General features: G+C 40.3%; 1 protein-coding gene across 1 annotated transcript in view; it reads right to left on the bottom strand.

Annotated features, from left to right (window-relative positions):
• The window catches only part of CDH11 (cadherin 11), a 97,931-nt gene extending 79,909 nt beyond the window's left edge, over window positions 1–18,022 (bottom strand). Inside the window, exon 1 of the mRNA XM_034788204.1 lies at window positions 17,623–18,022. The gene's annotated coding sequence lies outside the window, so the exon portion shown is untranslated. The remainder of the gene's footprint in view (window positions 1–17,622) is intronic.
• Between the last annotated feature and the right edge of the window lie 2,572 nt (window positions 18,023–20,594).

A 20,594-nucleotide genomic window follows, 5' to 3' on the forward strand; every position in this document is an offset into this window, starting at 1 on the left:
TAATTTGGTCTTATATTAAATGCATTACCTCAAGCTTATGTCACCAGTTTAGAATCTGCTTTGGTACTATTGTTTATAGCAGGGGTCGGCAACGTTTGGCACACGGCTCTCCAGGGTAAGCAACCTAGTGGGCCGGGCCAGTTTATTTACCTGCTGACACGGCAGGTTCGGCCGATCGCGGCCCCACCGGCTGTAGTTCACCGTCCTGGGCCAATGGGGGCGGTGGGAAGCTGCAGCCAGCACATCCCTCACCCGCTCTGCTTCCCGCCGCCCCAATTGGCCCGGGACGCGAACCACGGCCGGTGGGGGCCGCGATCGGCCGAACCTGCTGCGTCAGCAGGTAAATAAACTAGCCCGGCCCACTAGGTTGCTTACCCTGGTGAGCCGCGTGCCAAACGTTGCCGACCCCTGGTTTATAGTTAAATTTCATTCCGCATATTGACTTAGTGAGGCTATAAAGCCCATGGCTGTTAGAGTTATTTGGTAACAGAGCACTAGTTTGTAAGAGTAGATTCTGTCACCCTTAACTTATGCTGAGGAGTACCTTACTCTGCAAGTAGTCCCACTGATTTCAGTGCAACTACTCATGGACTAAGGTACTTGTCATCATGAGTAAGGCTGGCAGAATCTGGCCTAAGACATTTTGTATTTTAAATATGGGACATGTTCTATGAGATAAGTGATGTCAGTATTTAGAACAATTAAATTCACCCAAGTTTGGCAAATATGTTATACTGTAACAATTGTCATGACATTTCATAAAATTATTCAGTTTGCCAAAGGCCCCATTATATTAGAAATCTGGGGCACCTCTATAAGTTTACAGTTAAGCATGAGACGCTAGGAAGAGCCTACCATATTTTATTTCATTTATATTTTGTACTTTATCACTTTGGTTTCATGTTCAAAAACATTTTTCACTATGTGTAGTAACATTTATTTCTTGCCTCTAGCGGCTTGCTTCCTGCTACTTTAATTTCTGTCCCTGCTGAAATATATAGATAGAGGGGCCCAGGCACTCTGCACAAAGGGAATTTGATGAACGGACTGGTTCCAGGATCAAACCCATGAATACACACACACACGCACGCACACACACACAAATACAATAAGGGCAAATGCAGGCATTGAGAAAATATCAACATTTCTCATTTAGAGATCATACACCATATACACATCCAATATCTGCACTGCAAGGCCTGGTCCACTACCTGAGAAACTTTACTTATGTCACGGTTCCCAGACAATGGGAGCTGCGGAGCCGGTCACTTCTGGGAGCCGCGTGGAACTAGGGCAGGCAGGAACCTGGCTTAGCCCCCGCCCGCCAACTGCGCCACCAATCGGACTTTTAATGGCCCGGTCAGCGGAGCTGACAGGAGCTGCTGGAGTCCCTTTTTGACCAGGTATTCCAGTCAAAAAACGGACGCCTGCCAACCTTACTTATGTGAGTAGCCTATAAAAGTCAGCAGTGTTTCAGCATTGGGCCCTGAGTGTCCTGAGAAGTCCTTCTGAGCAACAGAAGAAAATACAGCAGGACCAAATAAAAAGGCCCAAAATGGCTATTCATAGGAGCAAAGTTACTTACTCATGCATTTGCAGGATTAAGTCCTCTTTGCAGCTTTCTACCAAAACAAAACAAAATCACTTTTAAATATATCTATCTGCAATATTTTGGGTGTTAGTAATGCCAGCCAGGTGATCTGAACTCAGTCCTGAACTCAAATCTCGGAAAGAACAGGAAGGAGGTATAGATTATATGAATTTTCAACACTTATGTGCTCTCTCCTTCCTCTCTTCTTTTGTCCCCTCAACACTTACTTTCAGTTGGATTTCTTGGAACATTCAAGGACCAATACTGACTCAAAATAACTGCCACTGAATTCAATAGAAGTTCTGTGTGATAGACAGCAGACTATTCTTTTTTCAGAAATACTGTCACCAGACCTCTTCTGACTTTAGGCAAGAGCCTCTGGATAATCAAGTAGGTTTGCGAGCTCTTCTTCCACTCACTCTTAAGACAAGACAGTTTACATTAGATAGTGCCCTTTGGAACCAGAAAGTATGATAAAGTTACTTCACTCACTTAAAATTTAGTAAGTCTAGGACTGATTTACAAGCAAAAGCAAAATCATGCAACAAGAAAAACAATGTTAAAATAAAAAGGCCTTACAGGAGTTGGGGGAGATCAGCATTTCACTCGGTACCTGGTATGGTCCAGTTCAGATGTTTAGTTACACAAAATAAAAACAAGAAATCACTGTGGTAAATATCTCACCACATAGGAGTCAGGTTAATTTCCAACTCACTTAGGTGCTCGGGAAATGAGTCGCATCTGCTTGCTTCACTCTCCAGTCCTTGCTTGAGTTCTTTGACTTCTGACTACTTTGGTTATAGGACAAACTCTCTTTGATGTTGGGATATCAGAAGGAGTGAAACAATAAATTCCCCATATTCTAATATCCAGACATCCTGGGCTTGTTCAAGGACCCTTGTTTCATAAAGGAATATAATTAAATTACCTGAGCTTTGATCAAGGAATGCTGCAATCATTTTTTGATGTAGAAGTTGTCTGTTTGAAGCTGCAGGCAGGTAGCTGGCCCATGCCATGTTTAACCCCTTCTCTGCGAGCTGCAACTGCTAGCAGCAGCTGCAGCATTTTGGAAGAGCCAATGTTCCTAGCTAGCACTTCAAAAGGGACATACAGTATCAGCTTTGCTATTCTGCACAAGGGGGTCAGTTTTGTAACACACCTGGTAGGTAGTTCATTGAAGAAGGGGTTAAATCAAACTCCACTCTCTGTGCCTGAAAAAAACCCTCACATTGAAATGATTTTCCAGTTGAATTAACTTGTCTTCATATTTATATTACATACCTGATATGGAGCAAAATGAGTCAGTAGTGCCTAAAAACAGCTCCTCATAACAAAGTGGTTTTCTGACTGAGTTAACTAGGTTTTAATGTAAAAAAATGAATTCAGATTTAGGGCCAAATTTTTCAAAATATGATACGTACTTCTATGTATACAAAATATGTATGCGGGCATGTATTGTGCATGTCAATTAGATTACTGCATGCAGAAACAGTACACTACATGTGCAAGCCCATCACATTTTATTGCATGCAGAAAGCTGGCTTTGCAGAAGAAGTGTGCATATTATGGACACATAGAATGCCACCTTCTTTGAAAATGGGGCCCCTATTGACAGTTGTGCACAAAAGATATGAGGAAATACTACATTTGTGTTTTAAAATGTAAATGTATTTGGAATGTTTAGGTTTACAGGTGGGGCAGAATCAGTCAATAACAGATCCTCATAATGAAGTGGCTGTACAACTGAGTTAATTAAGTTTCAGTGTAAGAAAATAAATCCTTAAATCTCTTGAGGTGAAATTCCACCCCTCTCTGCACCAATCCAGAGTCAATATGTTTTGTTAACCAAAGTAGGGGGTTGTATGGAAGGAATGAAATTCATGCTTTTAGCTGCAGCTATGCTGCTGTAGCACCACAGCATAGACTCTTCCTACATTGATAGAAGGGGGTTTTCTGTCGATGTAGGTAATCCATCTCCCCAAATGTCAATAGTTAGATCAAAGAAAGAATTCTCCCATCAGCCTATCGGTATCTACACCTGAGACTAGGTTGGTTTACCAACTGAACTCAGGCACACAAATTTTTCACACCCCTAAGCAACATAGCTAGGCCAATCAAAATTTTAAGTTAAGACCAGGGCTCAGCTTGCTGGCAGGCTCTAGGACTGCAAGATAGCTCCACTGCACCACTTATCAGGAATTTCCCAGACAGAAGATCTTCCTAAACCTAAAGTGGCTTCAACCCTGTCTCCTCAGCCTATCTGCACTCCTGGAATAGATGGTTAAGGGTTCACTCAGAGATAGGGAGCTGCACCTCTCTCCATGCATTCTGTGGTCTCTTCTTGAGGGTGGAGAGATCATTAAAAAGGACATATAGATTACAGAAAGCATAACTACTGTACCGGAAGCTATCACCTGACACTCTTGTTAGCATTGAGACTGACTGTGGAAATAGCCTCACCAGGCTGTTGAGATACGAGGAAAGTAAGTTTGAGGGAGGACTTCCATGGTAGCATCCGTGGCAGAAAGCTGTCCTTCCTTCAAGGACCAGGGGTGAAAAGGAATTGTGTCATTCAGACTGAAACCTCAATTCATAAGGGCATAGACTTAAGAAGTCACAATGAATATGCCTGGCTTACTAAAGATAACAGGCACATAATTTTGTGCATGTGTATATAGATAGAAATCCATGACTGCAGTTAAAACATTTGATATGTTACTAATTTGCTGGATAATAAAACTTGTGGCCTTTTGAGAAGCCCCAAAGGAAAAATATGTATGATTTTGGGAGAATGGTAGAACAGGCTAATGTTTAATGTGATATTTTATTTATTCCATGGTCACAGGTGCTGTATACATAAGTAAACAACCGGTGATATAGGAAACTGTCCAAAAGAGTGACTCAGAGAATAAAAAGTTGTCAGAGGTATTTGCAGGTGGTGAAATACTTCTAAGGGAATTAACCTCTAACATTAAAGGTTCTATGCATTTCATATTGAACTTGAAAATGGGCCCATGTCTAATAAAATTGGACTAGTTTTCAGGTGAAAATAGACAAATTTTGAAGAAAAAATAGGACTATTTCTTAAAGCAAAAAAAGTATTCAAGCCCTGGAAAAAGCATGCTTTTTGTAGACTTTTAACCTGAAAATAGTGTTTTTGTTCACATTTTAAATAAAAAAAAAATCAAACAATCATCCAATTATTAGACAAATCTCCCTACATCTACCGCCCTCAAAAGGAAGAACATGCTGATTTGTTTTATTTTTTAAAAGGAAGTTCAAAAAGGCTGAATTGTCAATTAACGTTGGTCATAAAAATAGCATTTAATGGCTATGAGAATAAAATAGAGATTGGTACCCAGTTAGTCAGTAAGTTGATATATGTAGACAATCTGGTTCAAGTCTGCTGCAGACTATGGCCTACAGAACCTTATGAAAGGAGTAATTACAGTTAGCACCCTTTTCAACCTCTAGCTAAACATTAAAAACCCAAGGTCAAGACAACAAGCAACTATCACATCTTGGTAAGTATCAGAGTTGGCATTTTCGCTATAGACTTGATTATTTCAGCCAAACTCATTTCTTGTTCAATTTGATTGGAAAATTAAAGTTATATTAGTGCAATTTCTCACGTATGATAGTGTGTGGACTGCATGCCTAATGCAGCTAGCATTTTAGTCACAAAAATATGCCTACATTTAGGTTATTATTGTAAAAACTGAGGTAATGTAATAACAAAAAATGGTTTAAAATACTGGACCAAATTCCCTCTTCACTAACACTGATGCAAATCAGAGTAATTCCACTAATGTCCAGAGAGTTACTCTGATTTACACCATAGTGACTGTAGGCAGACTTTAATCCATTTACTATTTACATAAATAGATGCCAATAGCATAACATACCGTACAAGTACATGATATACTGCTCCAGGGGGCTTTGTTGCAAACTGCATAACTTTTTTCAATAAATGAACTTCTTTTTAATATATTTTGGTCTATATAATTGAAGCCTTCCCTAATCATGTAAAAAGAAACAATTATACTTATAAGTATATAAAGTATGACATTACAAAAATAAGGAAATTTGAGGGTGGTTTGTTTTCAATATTGAAAAACTAAATCCAGGAGTAGTTCAATTCTACATCCTAATTTATTCTATTGTTCATGTTGGGAAACAAAGGGAGTTCCATTGTTGACCCATCTCTAAGAATGGTGATATATTTGTATCTCTATCTTAATCTCTTAGTTTAAATAAAATTAGGCTCTGATTTAGAAGAGCACATAAGCATCTGCTTAGCTTTAAGCACACACTTAAACGCTTTCCAGAAAAGAGATTTTTTTTTGCCTGAACTAATGATGATTACATTTCTTTTCTTTTAATCAATTTGACTAATTTTAATTGACAAAGTGTAAAGATCCGTTGTTTCAAAGGCTCTCTTCTGCTTATGTAACTAATTTAAAAATTCAACTTGTCCAATAATTGGAAGCCTATCAGTGCACTGACATAGCTCCTTTTAAAGAGGACTTCTGAACATAAAGTGCAAAATTCTGTTATTTTCCAAATATGTGCTGAATATCTCCAGTTGTCAATCTAAAAGGAGTATTCAACATATTAGCATTTAAAAATGTGCACTGATTTTCATCTTTCAGAATGCTTACATATCTGATAGTCCCAGTTTCCACCTTCCGCCTTTGCATAAGCTACAGAATTATTGAACCCTATTGGGGTATGGAGACAGCCTATGGGTTTCATGCTTCAATGGAGTTCATCGGTACTGGTGGTATTACAGCATGGTATATGTTCCAACATCACTGAAAAGCAGCAAACAAATTGATAACCGTGATGCATGGGTGAAACTATATCCATAATGTTCTGCCATTCTAATTGTAAATGTCCCAGTTGAACCACATACGGCAAAGAGAAGGTTTCAAGATGTATTACGTAGACACAACAGATCAATTTAAGAATGATGGGAGAGTGAGTTAAGGTGGAACACCATTTTTTTCTGTGATTGCGTCATCATTTATCAGTTTGCATCAATATCATATTACTTAAAAGTGGGGTTTTGTTGGTTATTAATTAAGATAGGAATTTATTAAAGCACAATATAAAGTTATTATTTATTATTTCTATCTGCACCTGTTAACTTGCAGGTATATATATCAAACTTAGCAAAATAGAAAGACAACAAGGACGTTGATCTTTGGAGCCTACAACCTAGACAATGTGTAGCCACAGATGGGTAACAAGACAATAAAGAAGTGTTGAGTAGCATCTAAGATTACCCAAATATCCAGTTATGACCAGTGCACAACGTGCCGTACTGAAAATATGAGCTTGAGAGGTTTCATATATCAATTTATTTATTTCATAAAGTGATATCCTGGTTAATTTCATCTAGGTTTGATAGCAGAAGCGGTTCTTAAAGATGGGCTTGAAAAAGGAGAGGGTGGGAACTTTCAGATCAGCTTAGCCAGGACACTCCAGACATGTTGGGGACAGGAGAGCATAGAGAAAGGCACAAAAGATGTTTGCCACTGAAATGGATGAATGGGGTATTGAGGCTGGTATCTGTGATGGAGGAGACGGGAAGGGAGGGTATGCAAAAAGAAACAAGGTTGGCAATGAAGAGGAGCAAAAATTATGAGGTCTTGAAGGTGATGACAAGAAGTTAAAACTTTATGCTCTAGAGAAGTGGAAGTTAGTGGAGTTATCGGGGGTGATGTGGTTAGATCAATTGGCAAGGAATATGAACTTGGAATAAGCATTTTGAATGGACTGAAGAGGAGTAATGTGGGAGTCTGGGAGACCAGAGAGGAAGTGGTTATGTTAATCAGCAAGATGGAGGGATGATGACAGCCTGCACCTGCAATCTGGACTGAAAGAAAAGGATGAGTCTCAGGGTACATCTACACTACAACGGGGAGTCGATTTAAGATACGCAAATTCAGCTACGTGAATAGCGTAGCTGAATTCGACGTATTGCAGCCGACTTACCCCGTTGTGAGGACGGCTGCAAAATCGACTTCTGCCGCTTTTTGTCGGCGGCGCTTACTACCACCTCCGCTGGTGGAGTTAGAGCGCCGATTTGGGGATCGATTGTCGCGTCCCGACGGGACGCGATAAATCGATCCCCGAGAGGTCGATTTCTACCTGCCGATTCAGGCGGGTAGTATAGACCAGACCTTATAGAGAGCATGCAGAAAGGAGTGGCAGCATTTGGACACACTAGAATGTGCAATGAAATGGAGAGGAGTTATAGGCCAGGAAGAATATTGGCGGTGTCTACAGAGAATGGGGGATTTGAGTGAGGATATGAACTCAATTTGGCCATGTTATATTTATGTTGCTAGTGAGACATTGAGGAGTAGATGTCCAAGAGATCAGTAGAAATCCAGGATTGAACTGAGAAAGACAGATTATGTGTGGAGAGACAGATTGGTAAGGCAAAGAAGATCAAGTGGCATGAAGGACTAACTTCACTGGGGCATGTTAAAGAGGAAGGAAAGGAAGTCCCTGAGTGGATAACAAGGAGAAAGGTGAAAAGGGTGCTAGAGAGGAGGGCATAAGAGGGGGTCATAGTGGATCTTGTCCATCTTTTCTTTGAAACTGTTGGCAAGATCCTATGTGGAAAAGAAGAGGACACAGAAAGAGTGCAAGAGAAGGTTTCAAGATAGATCTGAAAGTTGCAAATTTATCTTTTTTATAGTGGCTTGGCACTAACCAATTTTTAACAGATTCTTTCCTGAAACGCACAACATCTCTCTTTCTCTAAAAAGTGAATAGATTCATTATTTGAAAGTTGACTATTAGGCCCAAATAGTCAGTGGGCCTCCATTGTTTGTGACTGCATCATATTTCACATGGATATTAACCAATTCTTAGATTCATAGATTCTCAGGTCAGAAAGGACCATTATGATAATCTAATCTGACCAACTACTGATCTTACTACTTGTTCCGGCCTTTCATATGCAAAAACATATTGCTGTTGCAGTACAGTGTGTTTCACTTTAGAGCAATAAATAGTATGTAGCATTGTAACCCCACTGAAAACTATTGCAATACATATTGATCAGACTTGTTCTCCAGGCTACAAGTTCTAACGAACTGGAATATGATGAGGATTGGAAGGATTAGATTTTTATTAGTAGATGTCAGTAAACGATGATTTCACCATACATACATAAATCAACAAAAATATTTTCATCTAAAATAATTGAAATATACAGCCAAAGTAAAAATAATATTGCTTGAGAACATATTAGAGTTTGATTTAAACGTATTTACCTTACATATATTTATATGTGGTGTTGACAATGTGTTTTAATGTTTATAAAGCTTTAGCTTTTTGAATCTCAATGTCTAATGTCATGAAATAATTATTATCTGACTGACCCCACCCCCATAATTTCCAACCACTGTAAAAAATGTAAACCAATAAAAGTAAAACAAATTTAAAACCCATAATTTTGCACAACTGTAAAAATGTAAATCAATAAAAAAAGAAAACAAATACTTTCCAGTCTGACTGATATTAGCCACTCAAACCCCTTCAAATTCTCTGAACCTCCTATATCTGGGCTTGAAATCTTGCAAGAATGGTAAATCTCAACAATTTACACTATCACGTCTTAGGCGGACATTTGCAAAAAAACATGCACAATTGGAAAATAGTGAGGGAGTCAGGGTTATGCTCAAATGATACTCTGCTCAGGTTCACTGGAATTTTGGATGAAATTTGAATTGATTCGTATTTTCGCTATATCAGTTTGCTCATTCTTAATGATAGAATGGGGAGGATCACAGGCAGTATATTTGGCATGCTGGATTAATCTGACAGCATTCTGCCATTTCAACCCAGTATTGTCTATTCCTCACTAAGTGATTATTAGAGTTCCAAATTATTTCCAGTAAAGAAAAACACAAGTCCATCTTGATTAGTGAGCCAAAATGAGCTTCATGGTAGCCATAAGTGACTAACTAGAGGCAGTATATCACCATGTATACCGTAAATAAGGACTGACTCCTTGCTTGGTAGAAGCAGTGATCTGAAAACTTTGCCTTCAGCCAGATCCACAAAGATCCATGAAAATCCAAAAGGATGATTTGCAGAAATTCAACTGTTACTAAAGGGCCATGATTAATTTATTCATGTTGAGCTGTACCTTATGCCACAGAAGTCTCACTGAAGTCAGTGGAACTTCTTGTGGAGTTAAAATTACTAAGGGTCTCAAAAGCTAGCCTAAAGTAACCACACAGCTGCTGAAATGTTGCAATTAATCACATGGAACTTAAAAAAAAATAAAAAACAAAACACCAAAAAACTTAGCCCTAACTATTCAAGAAGACCTTTTTTTAAAAAAATACCAGTTAGAACCATTTGCTCTTAATACTATTATTACAGGTTCAAATACCAAAATGAGGAGACGTGTTTACTTAAAATCCTTATATCACAAAGTTTATTAGTTCAATTATTAATTAGTTAATTGGCTAAAACCAAGGCATAATTGTTGAATTTCACTTTTATAGAACAAATTAAAAGTTGTCTGAGTTAAGAAATAATTGCCTTTGAATTATATATATATGTGTGTTGAAATCACCTTAAAACAAAACAACAAAAAAACTAGAAGGCTTGAATCTGAGATTAATTATCCAGGGACTAATTATAGTTTAAATTATTCTTTGAACAGTATTTTTTTTAATTTGGTACTAACATTTTAACATGAAATTCTAGACTAAGTTTACACAAAATCCATTTATTGTGTTTGTTACAAGTCCACATATAAAATTAAATTAGTGGGCGAAAAAAGGCAAAGGGAATAACATAGGATTTATTCATTAGGGGCAGCTAAGATCTTTGAGATAATTACTTTCAATCAAGGTGGGGCCGACCATTTAAATTTATGCCGACATGTGTGTATTACTAAAACAGTTTAGCATTCATGGAAATAGGGTTTAGTCTGATTCCAATAGAGCTATCACATCTGGTTTACACTCAACTGTGATTTATTCTTGGCAGAATGATATGCATGCATGTAACTAACTATTTAACTTAACCACTGAGACTCAATATGTTTCTGGATTATTTTATTTGAAAGTACACACCAGTAGATTCACTGGGATAAAAATTACATTTCAACAAGTGTTCTGTAGCATCCGTTTATGCAGAAATACAAAAGCAAACAGATAATACTTATAAGCAGGTATTATGCAAAATTTATGACCACAGAAATGCAATACATTTGAAGCATCTCTTCAACAGACTGGATGGCTCTGGAGAAAGGTAACAGGATAAGGGAGGGAGGGAGAGATAGCTCAGTGGTTTGAGCCTTGGCCTGCTAAACCCAGGGTTATGAGCTCAATCCTTGAGGGGGCCATTTGGGGCAAAAATCTGTCTGGGGATTGGTCCTGCTTTGAGCAGGGGGTTGGACTAGATGACCTCCTGAGGTCCCTTCCAATCCTGATATTCTATAAGGCATCTTTTTTAACCTGGCCCAAATTGGCAATGACTAAACACCTGGCGACGCAACCTTCAGGCTGATAGCATAAAAATGGGCTATACCTGGAACCAGCTAGAGCAAATGGCCCAGGATCGAGGACTCTGGAGATCTGTGGTTGGCAGCCCATACCCCGATTGGGGTGACAGGCGTGAGTGAGTAGATATTAAATGGTGCTCTCAGTCCTGTTCCAAGCAGACACAATGTCCGTATTATAAAATCCCAGTTGGCGCCCCCAGTTGCCAGTTTCATTGGAGTGACCGAGAGTTCTGAGTGTACAGAGGATGAAGTAACCTCTTAGATCTAGACTCTGCCTAGAACAGGACTGAGCCATGCTTGTGCAGCATGGGGAAACTTGCACTGTCGGTGCTGTACATGTCTGGTGGATAAATGGAGCTGAGTTCTTAGTGTTATTAAACTGTCACCTTGCACAAACCTTGAAATTCTGCAAATGGTATTTTAAAAGAATGTTGAACTTCATTCTTTCTCTATTTTATCCCAGCCTTTGAGCAATGTGGTCCCTCCCTCCTATTGGCATCAATGGGAGCTCTGCCACTGATTTCAGTGAGAACCCGTACGGTCTCTTACTTCTCCAGTAACATGAAATCTCAAATGCATTTACATCTTAGATATATTGATGTTTTCTACACTTGGGTTCATTCTGTTTAAAATGTATCAGCAGGAGTTCTGTTCAATGGTGTTTGCTTTACAATAATATTATTTAATCTCTAATGAGTGGCATACTTAGTTCTGTATATCTGCCCCATTGTGGTATGTTTTATTTTTTTTTTTTTTTTGGTGATGAGCTACTAAGTTATACTTATAACAATAATTTATTCTTGGAAATGTACAATAGTGTTTGACCAGTACTATTTCAGAAAACCCTGCATCCTCTTTTCCACCCTTCATTTAATTCTTGCTCCTATAATCCATTTAGATTGATTTCTACTACTTCAACTCAGTATCCATTCCAATACAATTAAGAACTTTGATGAATTCTTTAGCTGATTCAGAAGGGAGAGGACTCTTGTTCATTGCAAAAGTTTGAATCAACAAACTAGCATTTGCTTAAGACAGCATTTTAAAACTGAAGGGCTAAATTACAGCTCCTGGAGCCAGCTGAGCACTGTGGGGCCTGGAGGTTTGGAAACCACTGCACCACCCAGCCAGTTACAGTAGAAAGTATTATGTCTTTGTCAAACAGAGGAAGGGATAATGCCTTCTTCCACAAAGGAGCCAGCAGCAGTCCTGGCTGCTCCACTTGAAATCAGCCTCTGAATGTTAGCTGGCTTGCAAGGTGGGGAGGCACTGCAGATGAACCAACCACACCTCGATGTTCCCTTGTGGGCCTTTGAGCACCACTGGCAACGTAAATTATCCACTTTGACAACAGCTAAGAGCATTATGGATGCTAAAGGTGCACTGGGGGTGAGGAAGGAAAGGGACTCTGCACCCAAGTATGTCTGTGCAGGGGCAATCACCGTTTTCTCTTAAAGTATGTACAAGCTCTCTCTAATCATTACACACTACTATAGAATAACTTATATGATTTATATTTGAAGTTAACTGACTGATATGATTTAATGAGACCTTGTAACTATCATTAAACTATATCCATGAGAATTTCTGGTTTTGCAATCATATGCTAAAATTTCTGAAAGTCATCTAAACTTCAGGTCATGTGTCTGAATTTCAGCCCAAATAGAGAGAAACACTGGAATCAGAAATTGTATGCATAGTACTTACTACAGATTGATTTACAATTTCGCATGCCAATAATTAACATTTTAAAATCAATACTTTGTTATATGCCATTTCTGCATGTTATTAGTAATGGCTTATTTTTCAAGTATCAGTAGGGTTACCAGATAGCAACTGTGAAAAAAATGGGAATGGGGGTGGGAGTAATAGGTGTCTATATAAAAAAAAGTCCCAAAAAACAGGACCGTCCCTTTAAAAATGGGACATTTGGGCACCCTAAGTATCAGTTATATATGTTTTTGAATTCTGTATTCCAAAGTGTTTTGCAAAATGACAGCTGGGATGCTGTGGGCCATATACTGTTCTCAGTTACACCGATGTAAACTCAGAGGAACTCTAATGACACCAGTTTACACCAGTGTAAATAAGAGCAGAATTTGGCCATTTGAATATAAAATGCATGCCTGTTTCTTATCTGAAGTGTCTTTCAGTCTTTTTCAAATATCCTCCATCACTGGGAAGAATGTGCTAAGATATTATCCAAGTATTACCAGTAATTTTTATCATATTACTTTTTCCCCTCTCTCTGTCTCTACATTTGTTTCCTTTCCCATAGCATGAATTGATGCTTTTTTTTTGGAAGACAGAGGAAGAAGATAGCAAATCCCTTAAAAATCATTGCTGCTGGGAGAACAGATACCGTTTATTTTACACCTAGACTCCAGCTGTGTCACTCCTCATACAATCTAAAGTTACATGATTTCAAAACTTTGTAGTGAACTCCAAGGTGGTAATATGATGCTGAAGGTAACACGATCCACTGACTAGAAAGATGTTAATCCTGACAAACTGCCTGAGCATTAGCCTGAACCACAGCTAGATTGAATTCTGTCTCCCCTGAGAGGGTCTGCAATGCTGGTAGTAACAAAACGTCTTTTCATAGTGCCCTGAGAAGCAGATGGGCCACTAAAGTGATTTAGAGAAGAGCATCAGTGCCCTCTAGTGCTCACAAGTGTAATGCCTTTGAAAGAACAATTACCAAATTTAGAGTGCCCCAAATTTCCAGCTACCATTATACATGAAAGAAACAGACTTACAGCTATAATTTCTTTACTACCACAGTTACTTCAGAGACATTAAACTACATAATGTCCAGTTTAGTAAATCTGGAAGAATTTGATATAAATTCCTTCTTGATTTCATACTTCTATAACTTTAAAAAAAAACCATAATTTTTAAACTGATCCAGAGACCATAACAAATATAAGTACTGTAAAAACTGCATCCAAAACTTGAGATGTTTTAGTGAAATCAATCCTCTGACTTATAAATGTCTCAAATATAGTCTTATAACCATCTTTTAATGACTTCAAACTATTTACACGAAAACAAACAAACAAAAGGGTTTAGTAATCCTGTATATGCAGTTTTGGAGCACAGTATTCAAAATGAAAAAATAACTAAACTTTCTAGGAGAATGTTTTGGAACCCCCTGATCTTCAACAATATAACTCAAATACACAATTAGAGACACCCCCCTACCTCCACCTCTGCACCCTTATGTCACTGGGATAATTTTAACAATATACACTTGATACATTCAATATTGTTCAACTTATTAGTAGTACCATTGAGAAAAAAAATAATGCGGAGAGTAAGTTAGACAGTGAAATGAGATGTCAGTACTTAACTATAAAATGAAGCCATCTTAAATCACATGCATCAAGACCAGATCCAAAGTCCATTGAAGTCAGTGGGAATACTTCTGTTTACTTCAATGGCCTTTTAATTTGGCCCAAGAAAGGGACCGTGAAAACTGAAGTGCCATTTAAAAAAAAAAAAAAAAAGATGTCATGTTATTAGAAATTGCCTATAGATTCTGAGATTTACATACAAACACCAAGGCTTTGCCACCAAGAAATATGTAGGTATGTTGCTTAATGGTTTCAGGTGAAACAAGTGAAAATATTATTTCTCACACACTAACATCTGATGGCAAAACATCCATTCAGAATGGATTCAAATAATTTTAATAGAGACACACTAAACAAAAAAGAGAACTAATTTTTAAAGAGGTTTGAAATTGCATTATATTTTTATAAAAAACGGCTCAATACTGGAATTAAAAAGAACATCCTTTTAAGAATACTGTAGTAAAAATATTTTCTGCTTAGTCTCATTATTTGTTTAAATGATCTGTGGAAAATGTAGCCTCCTAAGCTACTGCAACTCCAAAGTTGATACATATATCCTGAACTGAACAAAAGGCAATACTTCAAACTTTATTAAAATGGTATGCTAATTGCACTTGAACTCACATAACACATAAAAATGTTTTTGCAGAAAAATCATGAGATTCTTTCTAACTCTTATAATTGCTCCAAATGTGTTGTGCAACAGAAATCATTTCATTTTATCATCCAGTCTCTCAATCGACGTTTTTCTATAAAGGTCTTCATTCAAAAATTGCCAATCACAAATTGCAGTTATTTATCCCATCTATTAACACAGTTTATTATAATTGCTTCTGTAATAATGATCTAGTCCAGATCATCATAATTTTTACAGACAAAAACACTTATATAAGCAGACTTTGTGTATTTCAGCAAAGTTTAAGCTGCTATGAAAAGTCTACAGATAGCATATTCCAATCATACTTATTTCTTCATATTAGAGTACCAAGCTTCATGTTTAAATACAAATTCAATATTTCAACCAGAAAATCCTAATCACAAGGTGATTTCTAATTTGTTTTCCTATAGAGGTCTACATTCCTTGGTAAGATCTGTAGTCCTTTGTTTTGTAAATTTATTTTTTTTTTGTTCTCTTGCAATAGCAAGGGAAACTGCTTTGGGAGTGCAATCAGAAACTTCTGTTTTCTAGGGTTTAATAAGTAGAAGAAATGGGGGCGGAGGGAAGACTTCTTGGAATAAAGATATGAAGCTTGGTTCCTTTGCTCTAGCTTGCATTATTCTCTCTCCTGTTCTTTATTGCTTATCTCCCAACATCAAGAATTGTGCTGATGTTGTGCTATAAAATTTTTGCTCATAATAAAACATCTGCATTTGCATTTCCATATAAAAAAATCCAAAGACCCAAAAGATCATTGACTTGTGTTTCAAATCCCAGTGAAAAAGGAATTGATTTATGCCCACTTCAGATTAATTACTGCAAAACCCCCTAAATAAATACAACATTTATTTATTAACATTTTAATTGGACTAGAGAAAAATGTGATATTTACCTAAGAAACCACATAAATCTGGAAATATTGCAAGCTTTAAAAAAATAAGTACATTGCCTGCTTCACCAGACATGTCTCAGCATCTCTGTTTTGGAATTATTTATTGCTTTTTGTATTCAACAGTTTTATTATTAAATAATTATAAATATTTGATTTCTTAATAGAGGTTTGATGGTCTGTGAACTTCTTATATCATCAACACAAATCAACAGGAAGAAAGTCCTTTCCAATGAGTTACAAACCATTGGAATGTGAAAAACAAATGAACTTCCCCCAAATTAAAGCCCATTTTCTGAATTAGTGACTCCTGTTGCTAAAGAGAATCCTTTGTCGTAGATACTTCGCTAGGTAAATACTATATTACATAGTCACACTGTGCCCTTTTTAGCAACGGTACAAAGAGGATTTCCCAGTATATGCTAACTGGCTTATTTCAGTCCTATCCTGGCCAAATTCATATTTTTAAAAGGGTGGATAACATATGAGCATATCTATGAAAGGTAAAGTCATTTACTATGATGTCAGATTGCAATATGTGGTCCTGGAGGATTACACAGGAAGGGATTTTATTCTAAAAGTTAATGGTATGTATGTGGACCTGCAGCCTTAAAGCTTCATCTAGTTTACCTTCATTGAGATGGTGATTACATATAAACCATAATGATTTTTAGACTAACCCAGTCTATAGATACCATCTTAGTATCTTGTGACTACTGCTGCATGAATTTGAAAACAAGCAAAAAATCAAAGTCTTGCTCGCTTCCCTTCCCCCCTCCCTTCCTATTCCGGAGAAGGCATCTTTCATTTCATGCACTCCTATTTTCGCTTGCATTCTGCATATCCATTTCATGACTGGGAGCTACCATGGCAAGGGAAAAGCTGCTTTTCACTTCGTTTCTTTTGATGCCTGCTTATCCGGCGGACCGTTTTTTTGAACGCGCGCGCACACACACACACACGCAAAGATTGAAAAAAAAAATACTGAATCGCAAGGAGATTTCTTTCCCCTCCGGAACGATCACTTCTTCCCCTTTTGGAACCCAGTCAGCTCCAGTCGCACCGAGCTGGTGCAGAGAAACGCAGCCAGACTTGCTCCGGAGCTAGGGATAAGAGTTGCCAGATGTGGCTTGTGCTTGCCCGGCATTGCTCCAGGACCCTTTTGCACGGCTTTCCCAATACTCAAGCCCCCCCGGACCAAAAGCAAAGGGTCTATGTTGGGTGCGCGCGTCTGCCCGTCCCCTCCAGGGGCTCGGGAGCGCTCCCCACAGCACAGATCTCCAGCAGCACACTCCGACCTTAGCCTTTCGCGGCTGTCAAGTTTCTAGCGCACACAGAGGCATCCACCCGGCTCGGCTCCCTCGACCACTGGGCAGGGGAGCTACAGACAGCGACTCCGCTTCTATCTACCACCCGAAACGCTCCTTCTCTTCCCCTCCACCTCGCAGCTCCTTTCCCGGCAGCAGCCTTCACTTAGTACCGTCCCTCCCCCTCACCCCCAAAATACCCATCCTCAAAGGCAACCCCAGCAGCAAAACCTCCCTCCCCGCTCTCCCGGGACAGCGGGGGCATGGCCCCGAGCCTTACCTGGGAGTCCAGCCGGGCTGGCTGCTTCCCTTGGTCACCTGCGGCGGAGGGCGAGGAGGCAAGTCCCATTCACAACTAGACACTGAACAGACACAGCGGCATCCTCAGCCTATTACACTCCACTGGCGGCGGCGGCTGAATGAGGCTCGGAGCGAGCGGCAGGAATTAGAAGCGGGGGAAGGAGGGGACGGGAGGAGGGAGGGAGGGAGGAAGAGCGAGGGGGAGCGAAGCAGGGTTAGAGGAAGGAATAGGCTGGAGGCTCCTGCTTCTTCCCGGGCTCTTCTCTTCCCTCCCAAGGGCGATTCCTCCCCGGGCGCTGGGCGTGGGAAGCTCTGAGGAGGAGCCCGGAGCCCCGTCCTTCTGTCCAGCTGCCCCGGAGGGGTGGCTGCCAGCCGCCAGGGCTGCGGCACGGCCGTCTGAGGCGCTCCCCGCACCCAGCCATGGGGGGGTCTTCTGGGACCCTGGCTCCACCCCTTCCCCCCCACACACCCACACACACACACGGGTGTTGGGGGCGAGGCCACCCACACTGCTGGGATTGCGGCTGGGGCCACCCGCTAACCCACTGCTCCGTCTCCTCAGGCGGGGGGAGCCCACCTAGGGGGAGGGAGGACTCGGTGGCTAGCGAAGCAGGGGATCCCTGGCTGTGTGTGGGGGGGCAGGGGGCTCCGATTGTGGGGGGACTCCCAGCCCAGCAAACGAACCCCATTTGTGGAGGGGGCCCCAGCCCAGTAGGAAGCCCTCATTGGGGGTGGGGGGGAGAGGAGCCCTCCTGCCCCACCCCAGCCAGCGCTGTTAGTAGAACTGGGTGAAGCCTGGGGGTGACGACCCCATCAACTGCTATTTTTCCAAGTTACAAATTTTCCTAGAAAGGTTCCTCAACATTTTGCCATTTGGCAAGCCCTGGCCAGCTCTGGTTGGTAGGGCGGAGAGCGGGTAGCCCTACCATCCACGGCCCTCTGCTGGGGGGGGGGAGTTTGCATGACCCCCTGCTCTAGCAGGTGAGGTGGAGCTAGAGATCGATCCCTCTTCCAGACCCCTCTGTCCACCCTGTCTCTAGTTGTCTGAGGACTACTGGCAGTATTTTCCCCACAACCAGAGGCAGAGGCCATGGTCCCCATCCCAGACTGTTCAGTGAACAGCAGAAGTGGCTGAGTCTTTTCACTTCGTGGACCTCCAGAGAAAAGTACAGCCAGGACCACCCTTCAAAAACTAATGGCAGTGGCCTTACTCCCCGCCCCCAAACACACACAGTTAGGAACCATGGCCCAAGTCCCCCTTTTCTATCAGCCTTAGAACCAGTGGTGGTGGTGAAGACCTGTCTGCTCCCTGGATTCCCAGTTAATACGAGGTGTAACAGTCATAGAATCATAGAATATCAGAGTTGCAAGGGACCTTAGGAGGTCATCTAGTCCAACCTGCTGCTCAAAGCAGGACTAATATCCAAGTACTGATTTTTTGCCCCCATCCCTAAATGGCCCCCTCAAGGATTGAGCTCATAACCCTAGGTTTCGCAGGCCAATGCTCAAACCACTGAGCTATCCCTAAAGCACCTCCTTACCCTGTCACCTGTGCTCCAGCAGCATCAGATCATATATGGCCACCTAATATCCAGCCACCCAAAAATAAGCACAGCAGAAGCAGTTGGGTGGTCTCTAATCCCAGGAGCTTACTTTAGTGTTTGGGTTGGATGGATCCATCCACTGGAGCCTGCATCTGGTGGAGATAATTTGCCCATGCCTCAGTCTGTTCCACAGGTTCTCACCAATTACACTCACATTATTCTGTGACTTTATGTTCTTTGGGGTCTGGCTATGACTCTTGTACTTTGTGGTTAATTCAGCATTACCAACAACTCTATGCAGAGAAAAAAATGGCACAGGCACTCCATTGGAGAAGGAACAAAATGTGGAAGGGGGCAGCCTGGTAAGCAGATGGACTAAAGCACCCTGGACTGGGAGGGACACAATGCTCATGAGCCCAGCAGATTAAAGCTACTTCCTCCTGAGTACCACTGGTCTCAGGAAAAGAGCAGGGAGCCTCAGGCACTCTGGGTTGGTAGAATTAGATCCTTGGAGAATTAAAGAAAAAAAAGTATTCAAAGGGCCATTGTGAGTTGGCGATTCAATTCACAATCCCATTGGGGCAGGGTTATCTTTGTGGGGAAACAGTTTTTAGGAGGTAGGAATGTTTTAGATTACATATGGAGTAAGATCATCTGATATTATGATAGTACCTGAAAACCCCAATCCAGACTTAGGGCTTCATTGTCTGGACACTTTACAGACAAGTAACAAGGAAAACAGTCCCTGCCACATGGTGTTTATGATCTAGGTGAGACAGGAGATAAGAAGTGAAAGAAAAAGATAAACATTGCAGGTGTGAATTGAAAGGAGTAAAACAAGCTAATAAAATATTATTTATTTACTATTTATTTTGATGGGAACAGTGTTTTCAGGTGGCAGATATCTAGTGAGGAGGAAATTTGTTTTGTGGAAGAAGTGGTTTGGGGGAAAGTTTTATAAGAGCAAAGTTGATGTGGGGAACTAAGTGAGAGGAAGGTGTTTTGAGGGAAGAGAGTTTCAGAGAAGTTGTTTGATGAGAATGTATTTTGGATGTGCTTTGTGAGGGGAATTTGTTTGGGAGAGGGAAGCTGTGAAGAAGTAGGAATTTTGTGAGCATTGTTTTGAGGGAAGGCAGCACGCTGCGAGATTTTTATACAAGTAAGAGTTGGCTAAGTCATATAAAGTCTGGTCCCATATACAGAGCAGAACACAGAGTTTACTTTTCTCACAATGGGCCTGATACAACTCCCAGTTAAGTTAATGGGACTCTTTCCACTGATTTTCATGCAAGGTGGATTAGGCCCTAAATCCTCTGGAATTATGACATGGAAATAAGCAATTGTTTTCCTTTGAGTATATACTGTAGTGACTGATACCTAGTGTGTTCTGCTGTTGTCTCTAGTGGTA

This window comes from Trachemys scripta, chromosome 13 (assembly GCF_013100865.1).
Source record: "Trachemys scripta elegans isolate TJP31775 chromosome 13, CAS_Tse_1.0, whole genome shotgun sequence".
In the NCBI taxonomy this organism is placed as follows: Eukaryota; Metazoa; Chordata; order Testudines; family Emydidae; genus Trachemys; species Trachemys scripta.